Below are 25,264 nucleotides of genomic sequence, written 5' to 3' on the forward strand. Positions count from 1 at the left end.
TTTTTCTGTATTGCTTTCATATTTATTTTCTCTTCTTTATTTTGTTCCTTACTTCTTATTCCTTACATCTTTTTGTGGACGTACTCACAGTATTTTTACTTTGTTTCTTGTATTTATGATAGATGCATGCCTATATGTTTAATCTTCCTTGATCTTTTCTTCATTGCATGTTAGCTTAATGGTTTTCATTATTCGTCCTCTGTTTTTTCTTTTATTATAATTGTATATTTGTATATACATTTCCTTTCTTTCTTTATGCTATTATGTCCAACGCCAGACTATGTAATCCGCACACATATAGTTTTTTTTACCAATATATATACATATGCATATATAGACACCTATAAGTATGGAGATATATATATATATATATATATATGCATACTCCGCTGGTTGTCATTTTACTGTTTTCTATTCTATGCTGCTTCTTATATTTTGTTATGTTTAGATCATTTTGCACTTACTAATTCTTTTTTCTTTCGCCTGGTTGTTTTTCTTCTCAGCTTCTTGTAGTCATAATCCACTTTCTCTATTTTATTTTGTTATCACCAAAGTTTTACGGAAGCATGTATCCATATATATAAATACATATGTATATGTATATGTGTAACACTCTAAATTCTAATGTCAGTGGATACGAGCGTTATCACAATATTTTTAATTAGTGGAACACATAAATATTAAATATGCAGTGAAATTATACTTTAATAAATACATATTGAGATTGAATGATTATTTGTTTACAAATAATTGAGACATCTAAATTAATTTATAATATTAAAATAAAAATTAATAAAATTTTATTCGTCATCTTTTATTGATTTTGGACTTCTTCTGACCTGAATGAGGGGTGAATTAGAGTGAGTTTTACGAGTTCAGTAAGAAAAAAAAAATCTATAATAGAGACTTATATACATACATCACAATTGAAATGCACAATAAAACAAATTATCACACAAAATATATTCTAATCCTCACTCTTCTGATTTAATTTTTATTTTAATTTCAAATCACGCTTATGGATTCACAGAGTCCTCAAACCAAAATAGATTTATTCAAACACGCATATTACTTAACTTGGATTTATAAAAAAAATCTACATTATTTCTTTGTAATATTTCTATACTCGAATATTACACATCTATTTGGATATCATACATACAATTAAAATATCACATCTAAAGTTTTATCGTGTGATGCCGTTTATATCGTCATTAAGGAGAGGAGAAAAGGATTCCCCCATCGCATTGATAGGACACACAATCTCACATTGGTCACGACAGTTATATTTGTCAAGTGACCCACTCACAAATATCTATCCACGTTTGGATTAGGTTTTAAACACTATCCATGTGCAGATTCATCATACCTGCTGAATTTCAGCCACGCACCCTCCCCTCCTCGATTTAGACTAAACGAGTGGGTATCCAGGATCCTTATACTCCGCATTTTTTCCAAATCTCTCTCATTTCCAATTCACTAATTCCATACTTAAGATCTCATTTATGTGCATAATAAAATACAAATAAACACACACTAAACACACGATATCATCACGCACATAAGAGTCATACATTTCAAACTACTTTCTGAATCATCTTATACCTGTTTACACAACAAACATAAGATGTTCAGATTTCTCGCGTAATTGTACCAAATTACACAGTAAGTACAGTACACCGTACATCTGCACCAGATCATACAACAAATGCAGTGTACCCAAATTTCATATGTACACACACTGATTATACATTGTACATGTATAACATATACACACACATATTAATACACACATATATATTACAATATAGACATGTACCCTCACTACATGTCTCACACAAAATATATATTTATATTTATACACTTTATCTCTACCGATATATACATACACGTTTATACTTAAACACGTATACACAATCACACACAATTAATCATATATATATTTATTCACATATTTATTCTTATCAATTCATATCTTATCTATCGTATATTTATATATATATATATATACATATGTGTAACAATATAGATATATATACACTATATAAATACACACAAATATAAATTAGACATACTAATTATATTCATATTATATTATACATACATTTAAATATTCACACATAATGCACTATAAATATATACATTTACATAAATATATAATTTATGTATCCGTACAAAATACACATCATTCTTACCTATAGTGTGATCAAGAAAACTTTGAAAATTTTTTCTAACTCGGTCTACAGTCCTTTCAAAAATCTGAATACCATTTGGATAATATTTTTCATTTATAATAGAAAACACATACTAAATTATGAAATATTTTTGAAACTATATTACTCGAAATAAGAAATGGATTTTACCTTGGGACACGCAGTCTCGGTCGCCAACGTCTTCACGTGCCATTACATGTGTGTCATCGATAATGCCACACGCTGATGATGGAATCAGTGCGCGCTGCCATATGTACCAGCATCAGATTTGGTCGCCACACTTTCATTTTTTTCTTTTCTTTTTTTTTCATTTTTTTCTTTCATTTCTTCTTTTTTTTCTTTTTTTTTTCATTCTTTTCATTCTTTTTTTTTTCTTTTTTTCTTCCTTTTTCCTTTTTTCTTCTTCTTCCTCCTTTCCTGCAGCTTCTTTTCTCTTTTTTTTTCTTTTTCCTTTCTTCTTCTTCTTCTTATTCTCTCTCTCTCTCTCTCCTCTTTCTTTCTCCTTCAGTCACGGTGTCGCGCAACACCACACAACTTATTCCTTTCGGTTGTCGATGCTGCTAGATCCTTTTTCTCCTCTCACAGTCGCGTCTCTTTCTCCTCGCTCTCTCCTCTCTTTCTCTCTCTACTCGATCATGATTTTTCTCTATCTTCTTCTCCTTCTTCTTCCAATTGTGCGTCACTGCATCACACAACCCGCATAACCCTCTTCCTCTTTCTTTTTCTCTTGGTTGCGACGTTGCGCAATGCGACGAGACCCACCTCCTCTCTACATCTCAGTCGTCATTCCCTCTCTCGGTTGTGACCTTCCTCTCTCACTCCTCCCTCTCTCTTCAAGTTGTTCGACCCTCTCTCTTTTCTACCTGTTTTTTCTTCGTTCTTTCTTTTTCTATTAATTAATTATATATATGCCTATATATAATATATAGCCATATGTTTTCTTCTTCTACCCTCAAAGTACACTATGGGTTCTTTTTTTCTTTATTTTTTTCTTTTGTTTAATTATATATATATATACACATATAAATATATATTCCAAATGTTTTATTTTTTTTCCTTTTTTCTTCTCCTAGAGGCGAGAGGCGTGCACCTCTAGGCTATCCTTCTTTTTTTATCTATTTTTTTAATTTATAATTAGTTGTATATATATATATATATATTTTGTACCCAGCTGAGCACCAACTGAGTATTACAAATATCCTCCCCTTAAAACAATTTGGTCCTCCAAATTGTACGTCAAGGAATTGAAATCACTAATCTCCCTACTTGAAAAAATATTTCTTGTTAGTAAGGAATTTTTCTCTCACTAGGGAGATGTCTATCTCTATTGGGGGATTTTTGTCACTTGGACAAATTTCTTTCGTGTGCGAATCTCCTCTCCTCATAGAAAATTTAATCTTTTAAATTTTCATTTGTGAGAAACTTGAAACAACCATCTATGTATTCTATTGACATTTTCATCAACATTTATTAAACTTGATCTTAGCTAAAAAGCCGAGAAAGGTATGTTTGTTTAAAAAACGTCTTTGATGCCTACTTTTTTTTTCGTATTTGTCTAATGCTATGTTAATAGTTCTATTATCAGGATATGTCCTTTAGGGATTTTGCTTATGAGTGTGTTTCTTAGTTCTAAAGATTAAGTTTAATGGTGTTTTATTCAAATTTTCTTAAAAACAGTTAGTATAGTTAGAAAAATATTATTTGAGCTAAAGTCATATCAATCCTTAAGTTTCAGGTGTCAAATTTAATTTATTAATTTTCTAATTTCTAACAATTAAAGTGTGACTAGTTGAAATGGATTTAGAGAGTTATAGAATCGATGATTGTCTTTGAAGGTGATTAAGAATTCTTTTAATAGCACATTCAATCATTAGTCTTGTTATGAGCAACAATATTTAGTTATAGTTTTCGCATGTACTCTTCATGTTTCTAGGAATTCCAAGAGACTATTCTTAAGTATGACCTTGAGATACGAATCACCGTTTTATCACACCATCAATTTACTCTTTTTAGTCTAAAGAGAAAAGTAATCTTGTGTGGTGATGGTAGTTCATCACACTTCCACTGTGCTACTTTGATGAGAAACATATTGAATTTTTTTTGAATAGTTAGATCTGAGGATGGCTCTTACGACCATACCCCTCATCTATAGAATTTTCTTACGAGTACTAGAACTATTAGAAATGAGGATTCTAATTAGGTATTATTTGATTTAGTTCCTAGAATAATAGTTTATTTTCTAAGGATATAGTTATTTGTTTCCCTAGGATTCGGAACCACTATTGGAGTCTTTAAACGAAGTTGGAAAAAAGAATTATGGAACGGTTGGGGTATTTATTTTCCTAGAGGAATGCAACAAGAATTCTTAGAAAAATTTAAATCGCCATTTGGCTCATATCAGGCCTAGAATTTGTTAGGTGGAGTTTATCTATTTGGAGATTTCTCTCATTTTGAGAATTTCTTCATATTGAAAAATTTTCTCACTCGAGAGATTTTCTTTCCAGCTAAGGGATTTCTTATCATTCGAGAAACTGCCATTTGAGAGATTTTTCTTATTTAAGAAATGTTGCTCGAGAAACTCCCATTTGAGAGATTTCTCTTATTTAAGAAATGTTGCTCTCATTCAATAAATCTCTCATTTAAAGGAATTTTGGTACCATTTTGCTGACTTCCACCTAGATGAAAATTTTTCTCCCAGTTGGGACATTGGCTCCTAATGGAAAAGTGTTTCTCGCTCATGGGAAATTTTCTCTTAGTTTGGAGATTCCCCCCCCCCTCCCTCCCCCCCAAAGAACTTCTTTTTTATCTTAAGGGAAATTAGATATTTTTTAAGAGCTTAGTTGCTGTCTTTTAACTCTACGAGATCAATACGTCAATAAAAAAGTTAAGGCTTTGATGGTTTTCCCATAACACCTATGTAGTTCTACGATGGGAGTTGGTTATGTGTCCATTAACTTCATGGTGAATCCCTAATTTGTGGAGTTCTAAGTTTGCCCAAAAGTAAACTATGTGGTCGCTATCGTTATGTTTGTTAAATAGCGTTCTCTTATTTCTCATGTTGACAAATGTTTCAAAAAAGGTTGAAAACATCTCTTAAGAGTCGTTCTCTTAAGTTCTGTAGGTCTTAAACCTTATAAAGTTTCTATGCCTTAGGTTACAAAGGGATGGTTCTAAGGAATGTGTGCTCTCATACCACCTATAACAGTCCGAACTTCAATATCGGTAGGTACGGAAGTTAGCACAATATTTTTAATTAGTGGAACAAATAAATATTAAATATACAACGGAACTACATTTTAATACACATCCCTTATGACTGGATGATTATTTGTTTATAAATAATTGATGCATCTAAATTGATTTACAGTATTAAAATAAAAACTAATAAAGTTTTCTTCATAATCTTCCATTGATTTTGAACTTCCTCTAACCTGGATGGGGGGTAAATTAGGATGAGATTTACGAACTTAGTAAGAAAAAAGATTGTATAATGGAAACTTACATATATACATTCACACAATATATAAAATATAATAATATTTGTTGTAAGAAAAATATCAAACAAGTATCATAATTGAAATGCACAACAAAACAAATCATCACACAAGACATATTTTAATTCTCACTCTTCTGATCTAATTTTTGTTTTCCTTTCAAATCATGCTTATGGAGTCACAGAGTTCTCAAACCAAAATAGATTTACTCAAATACACATATCACTCAACTCGGATTTATAAAGAAAATTCACATTCTTTCTTCGTAATACTTCTCTACTCGAATATCACATATCCACTCAGATATTACACATACACTCTAAATATCACAATACAATTGAAATATCACATTTAAGGTTTTATCGCGCGATCACGTTTATATTGTCATCAAGGAGAGGCAAAAAAAGATCCTCCCATCGCATAGATAGGACACACAATCTCCCATTGGCGATAACAGTTACATTTGCTAGGTGACCGACTCACAAATACCTATCAATGTTTGGAATAGGTTTCAAATACTATTCATGTGCAGGTTCACCATACTCGTTGAACTTCGGTCACATACGCATCATCTTCTTCTCGATTCAGCTTAAACGAGTAGGTATGTAGGATCCTTACACTCCATGCTCTTTCCAAATATCTCTCATTTCTAATTCATTTATTGCATACCTAAGATCTCAATTTCTATGCATAATAAAATACAAACACACATACCTAAAACACACGATATCATCACGCACATCAGAGCCATATATTTCAAACCACTTTCTGAATCATCCTATACCAGTTCATACAGCAAGCACAAGATGTTCAAATTTTTTGCGCAACTGTACCAGATCACACAACAAGTACAGTATACTGTACATCCGCACCATATCACACAATAATTACTGTAACGACCCCGAAAATAAAAATGAAATGTATGTATTAAAAAGTTCTAAGTGCGGAAGCGAAATAAAAATTCTGATTAACATCCCTTACATAATAACCAAAAATGTATTCAACGTATGAAAGAATAAACTAACTAAGGTAAATACTAGTAATGAATGCTATAAATAAAACTATGAAATCCTTAGACGTCTACTCGCCATCTTCCTGCGGGACGGGTTCGGAAACTAAATCCTCCTGATATGAAATGGTTAAATGAAGAATGAGCTACACTAGTTCAGTAAAGACATCACACTATTTCACTGTCACAGAAGTAAAGGTTGGTAGAAAACAAAAACGACCAATGGAGCATAATTTATAACAAACTTATTTATCAATAATAAAACCTTTTACTGTCCACTTACCTTGGCGACAACAGTTACATTTGCTAGGTGACCGACTCACAAATACCTATCAATGTTTGGAATAGGTTTCAAATACTATTCATGTGCAGGTTCACCATACTCGTTGAACTTCGGTCACATACGCATCATCTTCTTCTCGATTCAGCTTAAACGAGTAGGTATGTAGGATCCTTACACTCCATGCTCTTTCCAAATATCTCTCATTTCTAATTCATTTATTGCATACCTAAGATCTCAATTTCTATGCATAATAAAATACAAACACACATACCTAAAACACACGATATCATCACGCACATCAGAGCCATATATTTCAAACCACTTTCTGAATCATCCTATACCAGTTCATACAGCAAGCACAAGATGTTCAAATTTTTTGCGCAACTGTACCAGATCACACAACAAGTACAGTATACTGTACATCCGCACCAGATCACACAATAATTGCTGTAACGACCCCGAAAATAAAAATGAAATGTATGTATTAAAAAGTTCTAAGTGCGGAAGCGAAATAAAAATTCTGATTAACATCCCTTACATAATAACCAAAAATGTATTCAACGTATGAAAGAATAAACTAATTAAGGTAAATACTAGTAATGAATGCTATAAATAAAACTATGAAATCCTTAGACGTCTACTCGCCATCTTCCTGCGAGACGGGTTCGGAAACTAAATCCTCCTGATATGAAATGGTTAAATGAAGAATAAGCTACACTAGTTCAGTAAAGACATCACACTATTTCACTGTCACAGAAGTAAAGGTTGGTAGAAAACAAAAACGACCAATGGAGCATAATTTATAACAAACTTATTTATCAATAATAAAACCCTTTACTGTCCACTTACCTTGGTGAGCTTCATGAAAATAACATAAAAAAATAATAGCATTATAATATCATGAAATCATACACACTTTATAACATAACACATATCATACCTTTGTATTTCAATCCAGACAACAAATTTTCCTCTTTTATTAGCCTACTAGTATCCATGGTGATCCATAGGGGTTCCCGCTATACGTGAACCATTCACATTGATAACTTGATTCAGGGCCGTCCCCATACCCCGTCCGGTATGGGCGCCAAAAATCATAAACCTTAATACCCCGTCCGGTATGAGGGTGAAACGGGCTGTCCCCATACCCCGTCCGGTATGAGCGCCAAAACACATAAGGTCTCCATACCCCGTTCGATATGAGAGACCACGTTTCCAGTAGGGTTTTCTACGGACCCGGTCTGTCCACCATCTCCCAGGATATCTAGTTAGGTTGTTGACATCATCCATTTATCAATTCACATACATTTTTCTATTTTTTCTTGGTCTCACTTATCTAATCAAACATAAACACGTAAACCAGTAATGAACACCAAACAAGACAACAATGGGTTCACAATAATTCAAACCATAATAAACGAAACTGTGATTCATACATATGAAACCATAGAATAAACACATCAAATACCATACTGCATTTAAAACTGTAAAATAGATCGAACAACAACTTACTAAAAAATATATCAGATTCGGACTCCATTAGTAACCTTAATTAATTATGCACATGTATTAATTCATGAAATGTCGTTTTATTATTTATTGAGCTTTAATACCGTGATAGGAAATAGTGTGAGAAATCTTTACTTATTTCGGAGTCTGAAATCGGCTTTACACTGTGGTTACGGGCAGTCCCTAGATTCACTGAATTTTTTTTCGAGAACTGAAACACACTTCCGATACCTACACGTGTCCCGAAAAAAATCAAAATCAGACCCAGGGCCTACTCGGCTAATTCGGCGAAAGGCACCGCCTCCCGCGGCGGCGATTCGCCTCGGGTTGGCCGTTTTCGCCTGAATTCGGCCAAACTTGCATTGGTTCCTGCGATAAAAAAATCCTAGGGCCCTCGGTGGGCCAAAAAATCACGAAAAACTGAGACTTACCAGCGACAGAACTCTGGGGTGCGGCGACTTCTCCGACGCGAGTTGCGATTTGATGTTTTGCTCATGTCAACCTGTAGAGAAAAGGACGGTGATCACAGTGGTGTAAAAATTACATCGAACGGGAACCGGGAAGGGCCTCATCGGAGGTAAAAATCGAGGGAAGCCGTGGCGGCGCCGCTGGACTTTGATGATATTTTTCAGCCGATTGGCCGGTGGTTTGGCTCCGATTTAGCCATAGGCAGATTTAGCATCGAAAAATGAGCCAAGAGGAGAAAATTTACCTCGTTTGGCAGTCGGAAAATCCTTCGGTGCGGCGGCGGGCGGCGGCGGCCGGCTCTTCCGGCGATTGAGTTTTCTTCTCCGGCAAGGGTACTGGCAACTAGGGTTTGAGGTTGGGTGTGGGTGAGGTTATTTATAACCTTCCCCTTTTAATCTCAGCCGTCAATCACGATTTAATCTGTGCCGTTCGATCACGATTAAAATGGGAATAAATATGGACCGTCCATCGCGATGCGATCTGGGCCGTCCGTGCGTGATTCAATCTGGGCCATCCGCATGCGTGAGATCTGAACCGTTCGATCGCGTGCACGCGGATCGCCCACGTGGCTCTGTCCCGCGTGGCCTCCCGCGTCAGCGTCCTTGCCACGCGGCATATCCTGGTTGGCTGGGGCTGCTGACGTGGTACAACTTTTTAAATTGTGTTTTGACCCTCGATTTTCGATTTTCTTTTCAAAAACACCTACAGAATCTAAATTTTCACCTTTTTTTTTTCAAAATTATTTTCAATTAAATCCAAAAAATAATTTTAAACATTTTTATCATTATTATTATTTTTATTTCATTTAAATTAAATTAAATTACACCATTATGAATAAATTATTAAAATAAGATAAAATCACATAAAATTTCAATAAAAATAATAAATAAAGGTTTGGATGTTACAATTGCAGTGTACCCAAATTTCACACGTACACACACTAGTTATACATTTAACATGCATAATATATGTACATACATATTAATACACACACATATATATTATAATATAAACATGTACCATCGCTACATGTCTCACACATAATATATATTTATATTTATACACACACAATCTCTACCTATACATACACATAAGTTCAAACTTAAACACGTATACACACAACATACCATATATATATATATATATATATATTCACACATTTATTCTTATCAATTCTGTTATTATCAATTCATATATTATCTATATAAATACACACAGATACGTAACAACATAGATAATATACATTATATAAATACAAACAAATATAAATTAGACATACTAATTATATTCATATTAGATTACATATACATTTAAACATTCACACATAATGCACTATATATATACATATTTACTTAAAAATATAATTTATGTCTCCGTACGGAATACACATAATTCTTACCTATGGTATGATTGAAAAAAATTTTGAAAATCCTTTCTAACTCAGTTTACGGTACTCTCAGAAATTCGAATATTGTTTGGTTAATGTTTCTAATTTATAATAGAAAACACATATATTAAATTATAAATAATTTTAAAAATTATATTATGCGAAATGAGGAATAGATTTTATCTTGAGACACACGATCCTGATAGCCAACGTCACCACACGCCATCACACGCATGTTACTGATAATACCAATGGAATCAGCGCACGTTGCTACATGTAGCGCACTAACATTAGATTTGGTTGCCACACTTTCATTTTTTATTCCTCCATTTTTTTTTCTTATTTTTTCTCATTTTTTCTTTTCTTTTCTTTCATTTTTTTCTTTTTTTCCCTTTTTTTTTACTTTTTTTTCTTCTTTTTTTCCTTTTTTTCTCTCTTCTTCCTCCTTTCCCGCAGCTTCTCTTCTCTTTTTATTTTTATTTTTTCTTCTTTGTTTTTCCTTTCTTCTTCTTCTTTTTATTTTTCTTCTTCTTCTTCTTCTTTTTCTCTCTCTCTCTCTCTCCCCTCTTTCTATCTCCTTCGGTCACGGCGTCGCGCAACACCACGTGACTTATCTTTCTAGGTCGTCGACACCACTAGATCCTTTTTGTCCTCTCACAATCGCATCTTTCTCTCTCCTCGCTCTCTCCTCCCTTTCTGTCTCTACCCGACCATTATTTTTCTCTCTCTTCTTCTTTTCCTTCTTCTTCCAATCGTGCGTCAACGCGTCGCACAACCCGCATAACCCTCCTCCTCTTTCTTACTCTCTCGACTGCGGTGTCGCGCAACGGGACGAGACCCACCTCCTCTCTAAATCTCCGTCGGTTCCCTCTCTCGGCTGTGACCTTCCTCTCTCAGTCCTCCCTCTCTCTTCAAGCCGCTCGACGCTCTCTTCTCTACATGTTTTTTCTTCTTTCTTTCTTTTTATGTTAATTAATTATATATATATACACATATATAACTCCCAGAGTTGGGTTCTTTTTTTTTCTTTCTTCTTTCTTTTGTTTAATTATATCTATATATCTACACATATAAATATATATATATATTCTCCAAATGTTTTATTTTATTTTTTCTTTTTTCTTCTCCCAGAGGCCAGAGGCGTGTACCTCTAGACTATCCTCCGTTTTTTTTTTATATTTTCTTTTAATTTATAATTAGTTATATATATATATATATATATTTACCTAGTTCGGCACCAGCTAGATATTACAATATGTATATGTATATGTATGAATATTTGCACACAAGTGTAAGCATATGTATATAGTTTCCCTCCTCATCGAATGCATGCTATTTTCATGCTTGTTTTGGTTCTAGTGATTTAGTTGGACATTACTTTATGCTCATTGATATTTCTCTGACTTTGTTTCATTTTTGAAATAATTTTTTGGTGTATGTTTATCATGCATTTTAGATTATTTTCTTGTACGGGAGTGAACAAAACCAACCTTTCTTGAGTGAAGAGAGTTAAATGAAGTGCATGGAGTCTTTTATTTATATAGGAAATTCCTTTCCAATCTCGTTACAACTACAAATTTAGAATATTTCTTATTATTTTATGATCTGTTTAGCTTTTGATGAACAATTTCAAGTTGGTTAATATTTGTTTCATTCATTTAACTTGAATTTCACTAGAGAAATAGATATAATGTGTGTCTCTCTTTGTGCTTAAGTTGTACATACTTCGGCTTGTTTGCTTAAGAGAGAAAATGAATGTCACTAATCTCTTTGTTTTTGTTGATTGATGTCACTAATATCTTTGTTTGCATTGATTGATGTTGTTTTATCCTTCTTTTGATTATCCTCTTTGTTGTGCTTTAACCTCTTTTGAGATTTTTCATGAGAATAAAGAACTAGAGGGAGCATAAGCGCTACAATTAGTTTTGGAAAGGAGTCTACAAAAATTAGATTTTTTCACATTTACTTTTGTTTTTACTTTGGATGTATCTATTCCCCTCGCCACCCTTTTCATAGGTACATGTGTACATATTTACTTATCTTTTTTGTAAGTTTATATTATCGGATATCATAGGTTCATATAAACTTGGCTATAAACATTTTTATAAACCCTAATTAATAGGTGTCTAAGTCATTTTTACTTTATATTTACTTTGCTCACTTATTCTCTATTTTATTTGGCATTCTAGTTCCATCTTGATTTAGAGTCAATGGTTATTCCATTCGTCGCACTCCATAAAATTAGAGTAAGAGGTTAGTAGCTATATTTGCCACCTCAACGGGTACTCTGCTGAAAATAAAAAGGGAAGGTTATTTCATTTTCTGACAATGCAAGATTAAAAAAGAAAAAATCCAAACCATGGACTCAAAGGATACATTGAAAATATTTGAATATGTAGAAAAGAATCAAGAATGACTAAGAAAGCCAATAGAGCAGGTGAAAGATTAAATGACTAAGAGTCAATATAGAGATAAAACATTATTTTAGCTAAAGGTCATTATATAAAGATCTTTAATGAATTAATGGAAGTACGAATTCAAAGAAGAGTGGAGAAAGCTTCAGGGGAGAAGGAAGCATGAAATCAAAGAAGAGTAGAGAAAGCTTAAGGGGAGAAGGAGGCATGAAGTCAAAAAAGAGTAGAGAAAGCTTTGGGGGAGGAGGAAGCATGAAAGGAAAAAGAACACTAGATCGACTTAAAATTGTTGATAAGGCATTAGTAACAATGAGTATGGAAGGATGAAGAAAATACTACAAATTAAGAATATAGATGAAAATATCTACCAATGTTGAGCACATGAAGCACCCAATACAACTTTAGAAGATCCTTTAATTATTGTATATGGATTAAGCCTACAAAGTTTTTGACAATGCACTGATATAGTTAATGAAATATTAAGCGCATAAGAATGTCCAAAAGTAGTCTAACATTGGAAGGTAATGTCTTTATGGAACTTTATTGGTTTCTTTAAGTAAAATGAGAAGTAGAATCCAAGGAGATAAGAGTGTTCATTCATCACCACATGCTCAAGTACACAACTATTCTTTTGCTCTTTGTTTTGTTGTGTTTCAAATGTTTTATATAAAACTTATGAATCCTGCAAAAGTTGAGCCAAATTGCAAACATAAATTTTTACATGCACAATTTTGGAGAAGAAAATAGTCAATAATTATTACTTCATCTGGGATAAAAGTTAACTTTAAAAGTCGAATAAAATTGGTTATTCACAACAATAGAGGCTCGAGTTATGTTAAAGATTTAAAGACAAGTACCGGTGATATACTTTGTTTCACTAAGAGAGAACTTGATCAAGCAACAAGCAAAGTTAAAGACATAAAGTATGTCTATATGTGTAACATTAATTGAAAGAAAAATAAAGAGAAAAATAATTGAAAGTGAAGAAAACGCCGCTAAAAATTTAGAATGATAATTCTAAGAAAAGACATAATAAAACTATAAAAATAAAAGAGAAATAATTATTCAAGAAAAACAATAATGGAATAAGCTTAGAATGGCAATGTGAGAAGGAACAAAAAAGCCTTAAACACTTGAAAGATAGTAAAATAATTTCTATGACCTTAAAAATTTAGAAATTATTTTTTTCTTATAAAAGAGACTAAAAAACATTTAGCAACAACCCAATGAAGCTCTATCGAATTAACTTTTAGATCATTACCTATTCTCTAATTTAAAGCACAATAAAAAGATTTCGATCACCCAAAGCAAAAAACAACAACAAGAGAATGATTTCTCTGTAGTGTGGAATTAGATAATGTCTCAAGGCTATTTTTTAATGAAATATTTATCTTTTTGTTTTTACCTTGAAAACCCTTAATTTTCTTGGGGGAAATTGTTTCCAATAAACTCTAATGCCCTTGAGAAGATTTGTTTCAAACATTTAATTTCATTCCATTTTTAATAATTATATCATGTTTTCATTCTTAAAAAATATTGATTATTAATTAAATTAATAAATTAATAACAGTAAATTAATTATTAATGCAATTTATTACTAATAATAATAAATTATTGTTTAATTAATTAATTAATTAATTAGAGTCATTCTAAATTATTTTTCAAAATATACAAATATGATCTAACTATTTTTATCTTTTCTGATAAAAAATAAAAGTAAACTTAACATTTGAAATAAAAAAATTATGAATCAAATTGTAATGAGAAAAATATTAAAAACTAAATTATAACAAGTATAAGGCTTTAGAAATAATGTAAAAGTTTACTATGCATAGATTTTTTAACGGTGTTGTAGCGCCCGGAAAGGGGCCGAAAAAAAAAGCCACATCGACAGCCACGTCAGCAGGCCCGGTCAGCAGTCCCGGCCAACCGGGACCTGCCACGTGGCAAGACTACGTCGTTCCAAAAAGGGCCACGTTGGCGATCCGCGTGGGCGCGATCGGACGGCCCAGATCAAGCGTGCGATCGGACGACCCAGATTTAAACGCACGGACGACCCAGATTTAATCAAAAACGGATGGCCCAGATTAAAACAAAATGGACGGCTGAGATCAAAAGGCAAGGGGTTATAAATAGAACCCCAACACCAGACCACAAACCCTAGCCGCCTGCCGCTCGCCGGAGAAGACGAACCAGAAGCCGGCCGCCGCCACCCGCCGCCGCACCGGAGGAACTTCCGACCGCCGATCGAGGTAAATTTCGTACCCCGACTCGTTTTTCCACGCTGATTCCTCCTGTGGCCAAATCAGAGCCAAAATCCCGGCTAAACGGCCGAAGCCCAGCGGCGCCGCCGCGCTCTTCCCGGTTTTTGCCTCCGATGAGGCCCTTCCCGGCCTCCGTTTGATGCAAATTTTATATCACCGTGATCACCACTCTTTTCTCTACAGGTTGACCGGAGCCGAATCACCAAAACACGAACCTCGCCGGAGAGCCGCCGCACCCGAGAGCGCCGCCGCCGGTAAGCTCCGTTTTTCCGTGATTTTTGGCCCCCCGAGGGCCCTAGGGTTGTTTTCTCGCAGGGACCGATGCGAGTGTGGCCGAATTCGGCCGGAAACGACCGAAAATAGCCAACCCGAGGCGAATCGCCGTTGCCAGCGGCGGTGCCGTCGCCGGAGCACGGCGGAGCCGTCGTGCCGGAGTTGCGATTTGGGCCGAAAGGGGCCCTGGGCCTAATTTGGGATTTTTTGGAACACGTGCAGGTACCAGTAGTGCGTTTCAGTTCCCCGAGGAAAATTCAGGAAAAATTAGGGACAGCCTGCAAGCGCACTGTGAAGCCGTGTTCGGACCCCGAAACGAGTAAGGACCCCCCACACTATTTCCTATCACGGTTTTAAAATTCAATAAATGATAAAACGGTATTTCATGAATTAACGAATGTGTGAAATTGCTTAAGGTCGCTAATGGAGCCCGAGTCTAGTGTGTTTGTCGGTTAACTGTTATTTGGCCTGTTTTACAGTTTTAAATGCAGCATGAGGTTCGATGTTTTCATTTTATAGTTTTGTGTGCATATTTTACTGTTTTATTGATTATGGATTGAATGACCGGGATATTGATGCTGTATGTTGTCTGTTTGGCATAAATTATCGTTTTGCTTGTTTGTATGTGATTGATAATGCTGACTGAGAGAAAAGGAGAATGAAAGATTATGTAAATGGAAATTGTATAATTTGTTCAGCCTAACTAGATATCCTGGGAGATGGTGGACGGACCGGGTCCGTAGGGAACCCTACCGGGATTGTGGTCTCCCATACCGGACGGGGTATGGAGATCTTATGTGTTTTGGCGCCCATACCGGACGGGGTATGGGGACGGCCCGTTTCACCCTCATACCGGATGGGGTATTGAGGTTTATGGTTTTGGCGCCCATACCGGACGGGGTATGGGGACGGCCCTGGAATCCAATGACGAATGTTAAAGGTTAACGGGTAGCGGGACCCCAATGGACCCCCACGGATACTAGTAGGCTGGTAAATGAGGAAAAGATATGTTGTATAATGATTGAATTACAAAAGGCGTGATAAGTGTTATGTTTTACAGTTTATATGATTCCATGATTATGATAATGTTATTGCTTTCGTATATTGTTTTATAAATTCCACCGAGATAAGTGGATGGTAAATGTTTTATTATTAATAAAAGGATTTGTCGTAAATCATGCTCCATTGGTCTTTTGTGTTTTCTACCCACCTTTACCTCCGTGACGGTGAGATATCGTGATGTCCTTACTGGGCTAGTGTAGCTCATTCCTTATTTAATCATTTCAGATCAGGAAGATATGGTTCCCGAGCCCATTCCGCAGGAGGACGACGAAGGGGATGCCTAGAGACTCCATAGTCATACTCATAGCTTTACTTTCGAGTTTCCTTTTTTTGTTAGTTTAATCTTTTATATTTTGAGCACGTTTTTGGTTTTCGTGTAAGGGATGTTAACTGAGATTTTGATCTCGCTTCTGCATTTGATATTTTTGAATATAAATTCCATTTTAAATTTTCGGGGCTGCTACAGGTGTGATTATGATGATTGACGTATCTGCCTCATGCTCATCCCTATCTATATGACATAACATGAAGGGTTTGGATATGTTATTGAGCCTCATAAGATATGTAAGTTGCAAAGCTCATTTATGGACTTAGGCAAGCTTCATACAATTGGAATTACATTTTAATAAAACAAATAAAGAGTTCGACTTTTACAAAAATGAGGTGAACCATGTTTAGACTAAAAGGGGTTAGTTGAAGCATTGTGGTATTTTTAAGTGTGTATGTTGATAATATTATACTCCTAAGGAATAACGTAAAAATGCTCCAATTAGTTAAATAATAATTGTAAAAAAATTCTCTATGAATGAAAATTGAAAAGCTTTTTATTTTGTAGATTAGGATCTCCAGAAATAATATTCATAAGTTATTAGACTTGACCTAAACTAAATGTAAAGATGATGTTTAAAGAGGTTCAACATGAAAAATTCTAAGAGAGAGTTATTACCCATGCCTCATGGAATATATCTCTCTAAAACATGTTCCGTAAGACTTAGAAGAAGAGAAAACACGTAGAAAGAATTTTTTATACTTCATTAATAAGTTCTATCATATATTTTGTACTATGTACAAGGCTAGATGTCTCATAAGCTTTTAGTGTGACAAGTTGATTTCAAGCCAACTTTTTGAGAGTCATTACCGACAACAAGAAATATCATTAAATATATTAAAAAAAATGAAGAATATTTCATTATTTATCAAGAAATCTCAAAGTTAGAGATAATAAATTCTAGTTTCTGAGTCAAATATAAACAATAAGTTATGAGAGTTCCAAATAAGAGAACATTATTGATTTGACAACTAAAATCGAGTACATTACTACATGTAAAGCAAAAATGAAAGCAATATACATGAGTTCATCACTTGACTTGAGATGGTCCCAAATCTTTTGACCTAATTAACCTTTGCTACAACAACAATAGAATCATTACATAATCTAAGAAGCCAAGTTAAGTTTATTGTACATATATCATCTCATCAAAGAAATTATAGAAACAGAAAGATAAATATGGCAACAACTAACAGAAAGAGTAATATAGTAGATCCACTAACTGGAACAATATGTTGACAACAGTTTAATTATAATTTAGAGAAACGATATGAGAAATAAGAATGATTAACTTTAAAGCAAGTAAGAGGTTGTTAGTAATAATATGTCCAACAAGCAATTACATAAAACATGTTAGGAATATACTATTATAATTTATTTTCAAAGATATCATAATGATTAATTTCATTCATAAAGGACAAATTATTATGTTTTATCAAATTATTGCAAGTATTTCATGATAAATATTCATTAAAATGGTAAGAACAAATAAGATTGTAATGAGATTATAACTATTAGACTTAAGCACAATTAATAAAATTTTATAGTAAAAGAATTATTATGACTTGGATACCATTGATTTGAAGAAACTAGCACATATTATTCATCCATAAAAAAGTAATTAAACTCATTAAACATTAATATAATAGATATCGTAGTATTTGGACAGGTGTTGTTGCTAAGAAAAAATTTACTAAATTGACTCGAATAATTATATTCTTGCATTGAGTTAAATTACGTGCCAAAGAAAAATATAAACCCAATAGCAGTGCAGAAATTATTCTTTTGATTTTGTTCAACTATTATGGACTTACATTGAATGAATTACATTTGAGAATAAAAGGTTAATGTTACTTCAATATACTTTAGCCATACTATTCATTGAGTATGATTCAAATTTCATAGTCGTGTGAATATTTAGTTGTGGTTAATCACTTTTAGTATGATATATAGCATCATATCCATAGTTGTAAAATATAGAGGAATGTTTTTTTAACATAATTGATTGAAATATCAGTAGTCATATCTTTTGGCTTAACTTAAATATTAGTGGATCATGGTGAATGTTATTAAATTTAACATTCTCTATACTCAGGTCTCTCAATACAATAGAAATATATCTTAAGAATTCATTTTGATATTTTTTAGAGCAAATCTCATATAACCATGGTTCATACATTTAAGAGAATTAATAAATAAAATTTATTTAATTATATTATTAATTCAATTAAGTTAATTATTCAAATTTATTGCCAAATAAAAATAATTGAAATTAATGGACCATACATGTAACACCCATTAATTTTGTCATTTATTATTATTATTTTTAATTAATTTTTGAATTTATTTTATTTAGTTTATTTTATAATTTTTGAATTTTAATTGATTCATTTAATTTAATTTAATAAGAATAAAAATAATAATAATGATAAAATTGAGTAAAAATATTATTTGGATTTAATTGAAATTGATTTTGAGAAAAATGGGTGAAAATTAGGATTATGGGGGTATTTTTGAAAAGAAAATCGAAAACCGGAGGTCAAAACGTAATTTAGAAAAATTGTGCCCCGTCAGCGCCACGTCAGCAGCCATGTCAGCGGCCCAGTCAGGAGCCCTGTCCAACCAGGACTTGCCGCGTGGCAAGACCACGTCGACCCGGGAACGGGCCACGTGGGTGATCCGCGTGCGCGCGATCGGACGACCCAGATGCGTCCCCGCGTGCACGGACGGCCCAGATTAAGTGTGCGCACGGACGACCCAGATTCAATCGCGCAGGACGGCCCAGATTTAATCAAAATGGACGGCTGTGATCAAAAGGCAAAAGGGTATAAATAGAACCCCCACACTTGACCACAAAAACCCTAGCCGCCTGCCCTCGCTGGAGAAGACGAACCAGATGCCGGAGGAGCCGGCCGCCGCCACCCGCTGCCGCACCGGGGAGTTTTTCGACCGCCGATCGAGGTAAATTTCATACCCCCAGCTCGTTTTTCCACGCTGAGTTCCCCTGTGGCCAAATCAGAGCTAAAATCCTGGCCAAACGGTCGGAAAACACGGCCGAAATCCAGCAGCGCCGCCGTGCCCCTCCTCGATTTTTGCCTCCGATGAGGCCCTTCCTGGCCTCCGTTTGATACAATTTTTATATCACCATGATCACTATTCTTTTCTCTACAGGTTGATCGGAGCCAAATCACCAAAACACGAACATAGCCGGAAAGCCGCCGCACTCGAGAGCACCGCCGTCGATAAGCTTCGATTTTTCGTAATTTTTTGGCCCCACGAGGGCCCTAGGGTTGTTTTATCGTAGGGACCGATGCAAGTGTGGCCGAATTCGACCGGAAACGGCCAAAAACGGCCAACCCGAGGTGAATCGCCGTCGTTTGTCGCTGGAGCACGACGGAGCCGCCGTGCCGGAATTGCGATATTGGCCGAAAGGGTCCTGGGTCTAATTTGGGATCTTTTGGGACATGTGCAGGTACCAGTAGTGCGTTTCAGTTCCCCGAAAAAAATTCAGAGAAAATTAGGGACAGCCTGTAGGCGCACTGTAGAGCCGTATTCAGATCCCGAAACAAGTAAGGACTCCTCACCCTATTTTCTATCACGGTATTAAAGTTCAATAAATGATAAAACGGTGTTTCATGAATCAGTAGATGTGTGAAATTGTTTAAGGTCGCTAATGGAGCCCGAGTCTGGTGTATTTGTCGGTCAGTTGTTGTTTGTTCTATTTTACAATTTTAAATGCAGTATGATGTCTGATGTTCTCATTTTATAGTTTCGTGTGCATAAATCACTGTTTTATTGATTATGGGTCGAATGACTGAGAACCCGATGTTGTATGTTGGCTTGTTTGGCATGAATTACTGGTTGCTTGTTTGTGTGTGATTTGATAATGCTGACTGAGGAAAAGGGGAATAAAAGGTTATGTAAATTGATAATTGTATAATGTGGTAAGCTTGACTAGATATCCTGGGAGATGGTGGACGGACCGGGTCCGTAGGGAACCCTACTGGGATTGTGGTCTCTCATATCAGACAGGGTATGGAGACCTTATGTGTTTTGGCGCCCATACCGGACGGGGTATGGGGACGGCCTGTTTCACCCTCATACCGGACGGGTATTGAGGTTTATAGTTTTGGCGCCCATACCGGACGGGGTATGGGGACGGCCCTGAAATCTGATTACAAGTGTTAAAGGTTCAGGGGTAGCGGGACCCCTATGGATCCCCATAGATACTAGTAGGCTGGTAAATAAGGAAAAATATGTTATGTCATGATTGAGATGCAAAAGGCGTGATAAGCATTATGTTATACAGTTCCTATGATTTCATGATGATGATAATGTTATTACTTTCGTATATTGTTTTATGAATTTCACCGAGGTAAGTGGATAGCAAGGATTTTATTATCGATAAAAGAATTTGTTGTAAACTATGCTCCATTGGTCTTTTGTGTTTTCTACCCACTTTTACCTCCGTGACGGTGAGATAGTGTGATGTCTTTACTGGGCTGGTGTAGCTCATTCCTTATTTAATCATTTCAGATCAGGAAGACATTGTTCCCGAGCCCGTTACGCAGGAAGACGGCGAAGGGGACGCCTGAAGACTCCGTAGTCATATTTATAGCTTTTATTTTTGAGTTTCTCTTTTAGTTAGTTTGTTCTTTTATATTTTGAGCACGTTTTTTGTTTTAGTGTAAGGGATGTTAATCGAAATTTTTTATTTCGCTTCCGCATTTGACCTTTTTAATACATATATTTCATTTTAAAATTCCGGGGCCGTTACAATACATATTAAACCAAAATATTTTTCCTACATGTTGAGTTATTAGAAGGATGTTATGTTAATGTTAGTTTAATAAAACTAATTAAATTTAAGATGGTGAACTTGTTGAATAAATGGTTCAATTAAGAGTGAGATCAAAATAGAATCCAAACTAACTATTTAGCATATAATTAATTAGATTAAATAAATAACAATTAGTTATTTTTGAAGTGTATTAGTGAGTTTTAATAAGTCTAAATACTAATTTGTGGCTGAAAGGTGCCTTAAATTAGAGTTAATTATGAAGTATAATTATGGGCACAAATAAACAAGAGTACTTAAGTAATTTAGCTTTAGCTTAGGTATGGACAACTAGCTATAGAAACAAATATTCTATGGATTTTGATACCATTATATGAATAATTAATTAATATTAAAGTATCCAAAATAATTAGTGTTAAAATCAGAATTAAAATATTAATACTAATTATACTAATATTTAATGTTTTTAATTAATCTAATTTATAATTTAAAACTTATTGCCATTTAAACTTTGGACTTATTAATGTAGGATATATCAAAGCTGAAATAAAGAATGATACATAAAAAAAAAAAAAAAAACCAGTGTAAGAGATTAGGGTTCTTTGTGGTTGAATTGTATTAAGGTTTGAAATTAGTTATGTATACTTTTAAAACTAATTTTGTAACGGCCCCGGAAATGTTAAAATGAAATGAGTATTTAAACACATAAAATGCGGAAGCGAGATCAAAATTTCAGTTAACATCCCTTACACGAAAACCAAAAACGTACTTAAAATATAAAAGATTAAACTAACTAAAAGAGAAACTCGAAAATAAAACTATGAGTATGACTACAGAGTCTCTAGGCATCCCCTTCGTCGTCCTCCTGCGGAACGGGCTCGGGAACCATGTCTTCCTGATCTGAAATGGTTAAATAAGGAGTGAGCTACACTAGCCCAGTAAGAACATCACGATATCTCACCGTCACGGAGGTAAAGGTGGGTAGAAAAACACAAAAGACCAATGAAGCATAATTTACAACAAATCCTTTTATTTATGATAAAACCTTTACCATCCACTTACCTCGGTGGAATTCATGAAACAATATAAGAAAACAATAATATTATCACAATCATGGAATAATATAAGCTGTAAAACATAGCACTTATCACGCCTTTTGTAATTCAATCATTATACAACATATCCTTTTCTCATTTACTAGCCTACTAGTATCCATGGGGGTCCATAGGGGTCCCGCTACCCGTTAACCTTTAACATTCATAATCAGTTTCCAGAGCCGTCCCCATACCCCGTCCGGTATGGGCGCCAAAACCATAAACCTCAATACCCCGTCCGGTATGAGGGTGAAACGGGCCGTCCCCATACCCCGTCCGGTATGGGCGCCAAAACCATAAACCTCAATACCCCGTCCGGTATGAGGGTGAAACGGGCCGTCCCCATACCCCGTCCGGTATGGGCGCCAAAACACATAAGATCTCCATACCCCGTCCGGCATGTGTGACCACAATCCCAGTAGGGTTCCCTACGGACCCGGTCCGTCCACCATCTCCCAGGATATCTAGTCAGGCTGACCCCATCATACAATTATCAGTCTACACAATCTTTCATTTTCCTCTTCCTCAGTAAGCATTATCAATTCACATTTTAAACAAGCAAATCGTAATTCATGCCAAACAGACAACATACGGTATCAGTTTTTCAGTCATTCAACCCATAACCAATAAAAATGTAATATATGCACACGAAACTATAAAATAAACACATCAAACCTCATACTGCATTTAAAGCTGTAAAACAGGCCAAATAACAGTAAATCATCAATCACACTAGACTCGGGCTCCATTAGTAACCTTAAGCAATTTCACACATTCGTTAATTCAAGAAATACCGTTTTATCATTTTGAACTTTAATACCGTGATAGGAAATAGGGTGAGGGGTCCTTACTCGTTTCGGGGTCCGAACACGGCTTCGCAGTGCGCTTGCAGGCTGTCCCTAATTTTCCCTGAATTTTCCTCGGGGAACTGAAACGCACTACTGGTACCTGCACGTGTTCCAAAAAAATCCCAAATTAGGCCCAGGGCCCCTTTCGGCCCAAATCGCAACTCCGGCACGGCGGCTCCGCCGTGCTCTGGCGACGGCGCCGCCGCTGGCGGCGGTGTGTCGCCTCGGGTTGGCTGTTTTCGGCCGTTTCTGGCCGAATTCGGCCACACTCGCATCGGTCCCTGTGAGAAAACAACCCTAGGGCCCTCGGGGGGCAAAAAAATCACGGAAAAGCGGAGCTTACCGGCGGCGGCGCTCTCGGGTGCGGCGGCTCTCCGGCGAGGTTCGTGTTTTGGTGATTCGGCTCCGGTCAACCTGTAGAGAAAAGAATGGTGATCACGGTGATATAAAAATTGCATCAAACGGAGGCCGGGAAGGGCCTCATCGGAGGCAAAAACCGAGAAGGGGCGCGGCGGCGCCGCTGGGCTTCGGCCGTGTATTCCGGCCGTTTGGCCGGGATTTTGGCTCTGATTTGGCCACAGGAGGAATCAGAGTGGAAAAACGAGTCGGGGGTACGAAATTTACCTCGATCGGCGGTCGGAAGTTCCTCCGGTGCGGCGGCGGGTGGTGGCAGCCGGCTTCTGGTTTGCTTCTCCGGTGAGCGGCAGGCGGCTAGGGTTTGTGGTCTGGTGTGGGGGTTCTATTTATAACCCCTTGCTCTTTGATCTCAGCCGTCCATTTTGTTTTAATCTGGGCTGTCCATTTTTGATTGAATCTAGGCCGTCCGTGCGATTGCATCTGGGCCGTCCGATCGCGCGATTGATCTGGACCGTCCGATCGCGCTCACGCGGATCGCCAACGTGGCCCGTTCCGGAGTGACGTGGTCTTGCCACGTGGCAGGCCCCGGTTGGCCGGGATTGCTGACCGGGCCTGCTGACGTGGCTGCCGACGTGGCTTTTTTTTTTTTTTTTTTTTTTTTTTTTTTTTTTTTCAGCCCCTTTTCTCCGGGCGCTACAAATTTATTTCTTCTATTTTTTAGTATAGTTGGAACTTTTTTTTTTGTGTACTTTTAAAAAAAGTATAATCTTTCACTTATTTTTTTTTTTTATTATTATATGATCATCCATTCAAAAATTCCAAGAAAAAATTTTTCTTAAAATTACGGATAGAATCTATACAGAATTAGTGAAAATTAATTTTGATATTGTTTTAAAAAGAAAAAAAAAATTGAAAAAAAAATATTTATAGGAATAACATTAAACCAAGAACTTGAAGAATAAGAGAAAGAATTAATATAACAGACTTTATCCTAACCCATGAAGCATGGAGGAAACATTATCCTTGATGGTTTTGTCAAAGCTAGAACAAAATAAATAGATCAAGATTTGTGTTTAAATTTATGTTAGTTCATAATTAAAAAAACATTAATTTAACATATTTAAATTTTAATAAAATATTAAAAATTTACCATAAGAACAAATTATATGTGATTAAATATTAATTAATTTAATTAAAAGTTAATTAAATAAAAAGTTTTAAATTTCAATATCTATCCTACAAATATCCATAAATGTACAAGTTTTGTATAGGGATCTAAATGAACAATTTTAAACGTTAAAGGATTTACTTAAACTTTTGATTCAATATAAATCTTTGATGTTTTTTTAATTTAAAACGATAAGAAAATGAACAACATAATAAGTTCATTAAATTAATTTTATTTAATTATTATTTGTATTACATAATTTAGCTTATTAAGAAAATTTATAGATTAATGCATA

At 35.2% G+C, this 25,264-nt stretch overlaps 1 long non-coding RNA gene across 1 annotated transcript; it reads left to right on the forward strand.

Annotated features, from left to right (window-relative positions):
- Window positions 1-14,866: 14,866 nt before the first annotated feature.
- On the forward strand, window positions 14,867-15,635 carry LOC148253490 (uncharacterized). The gene is made up of 3 exons (XR_015821848.1): window positions 14,867-15,029; window positions 15,225-15,295; window positions 15,537-15,635. It is a non-coding gene; the product is annotated as an uncharacterized LOC148253490 (long non-coding RNA).
- The last annotated feature ends 9,629 nt before the right edge of the window (window positions 15,636-25,264 follow it).

The sequence above is a fragment of the Carica papaya genome, chromosome 6, assembly GCF_054855325.1.
Source record: "Carica papaya isolate Zhongbai chromosome 6, ASM5485532v1, whole genome shotgun sequence".
In the NCBI taxonomy this organism is placed as follows: domain Eukaryota; kingdom Viridiplantae; phylum Streptophyta; class Magnoliopsida; order Brassicales; family Caricaceae; genus Carica; species Carica papaya.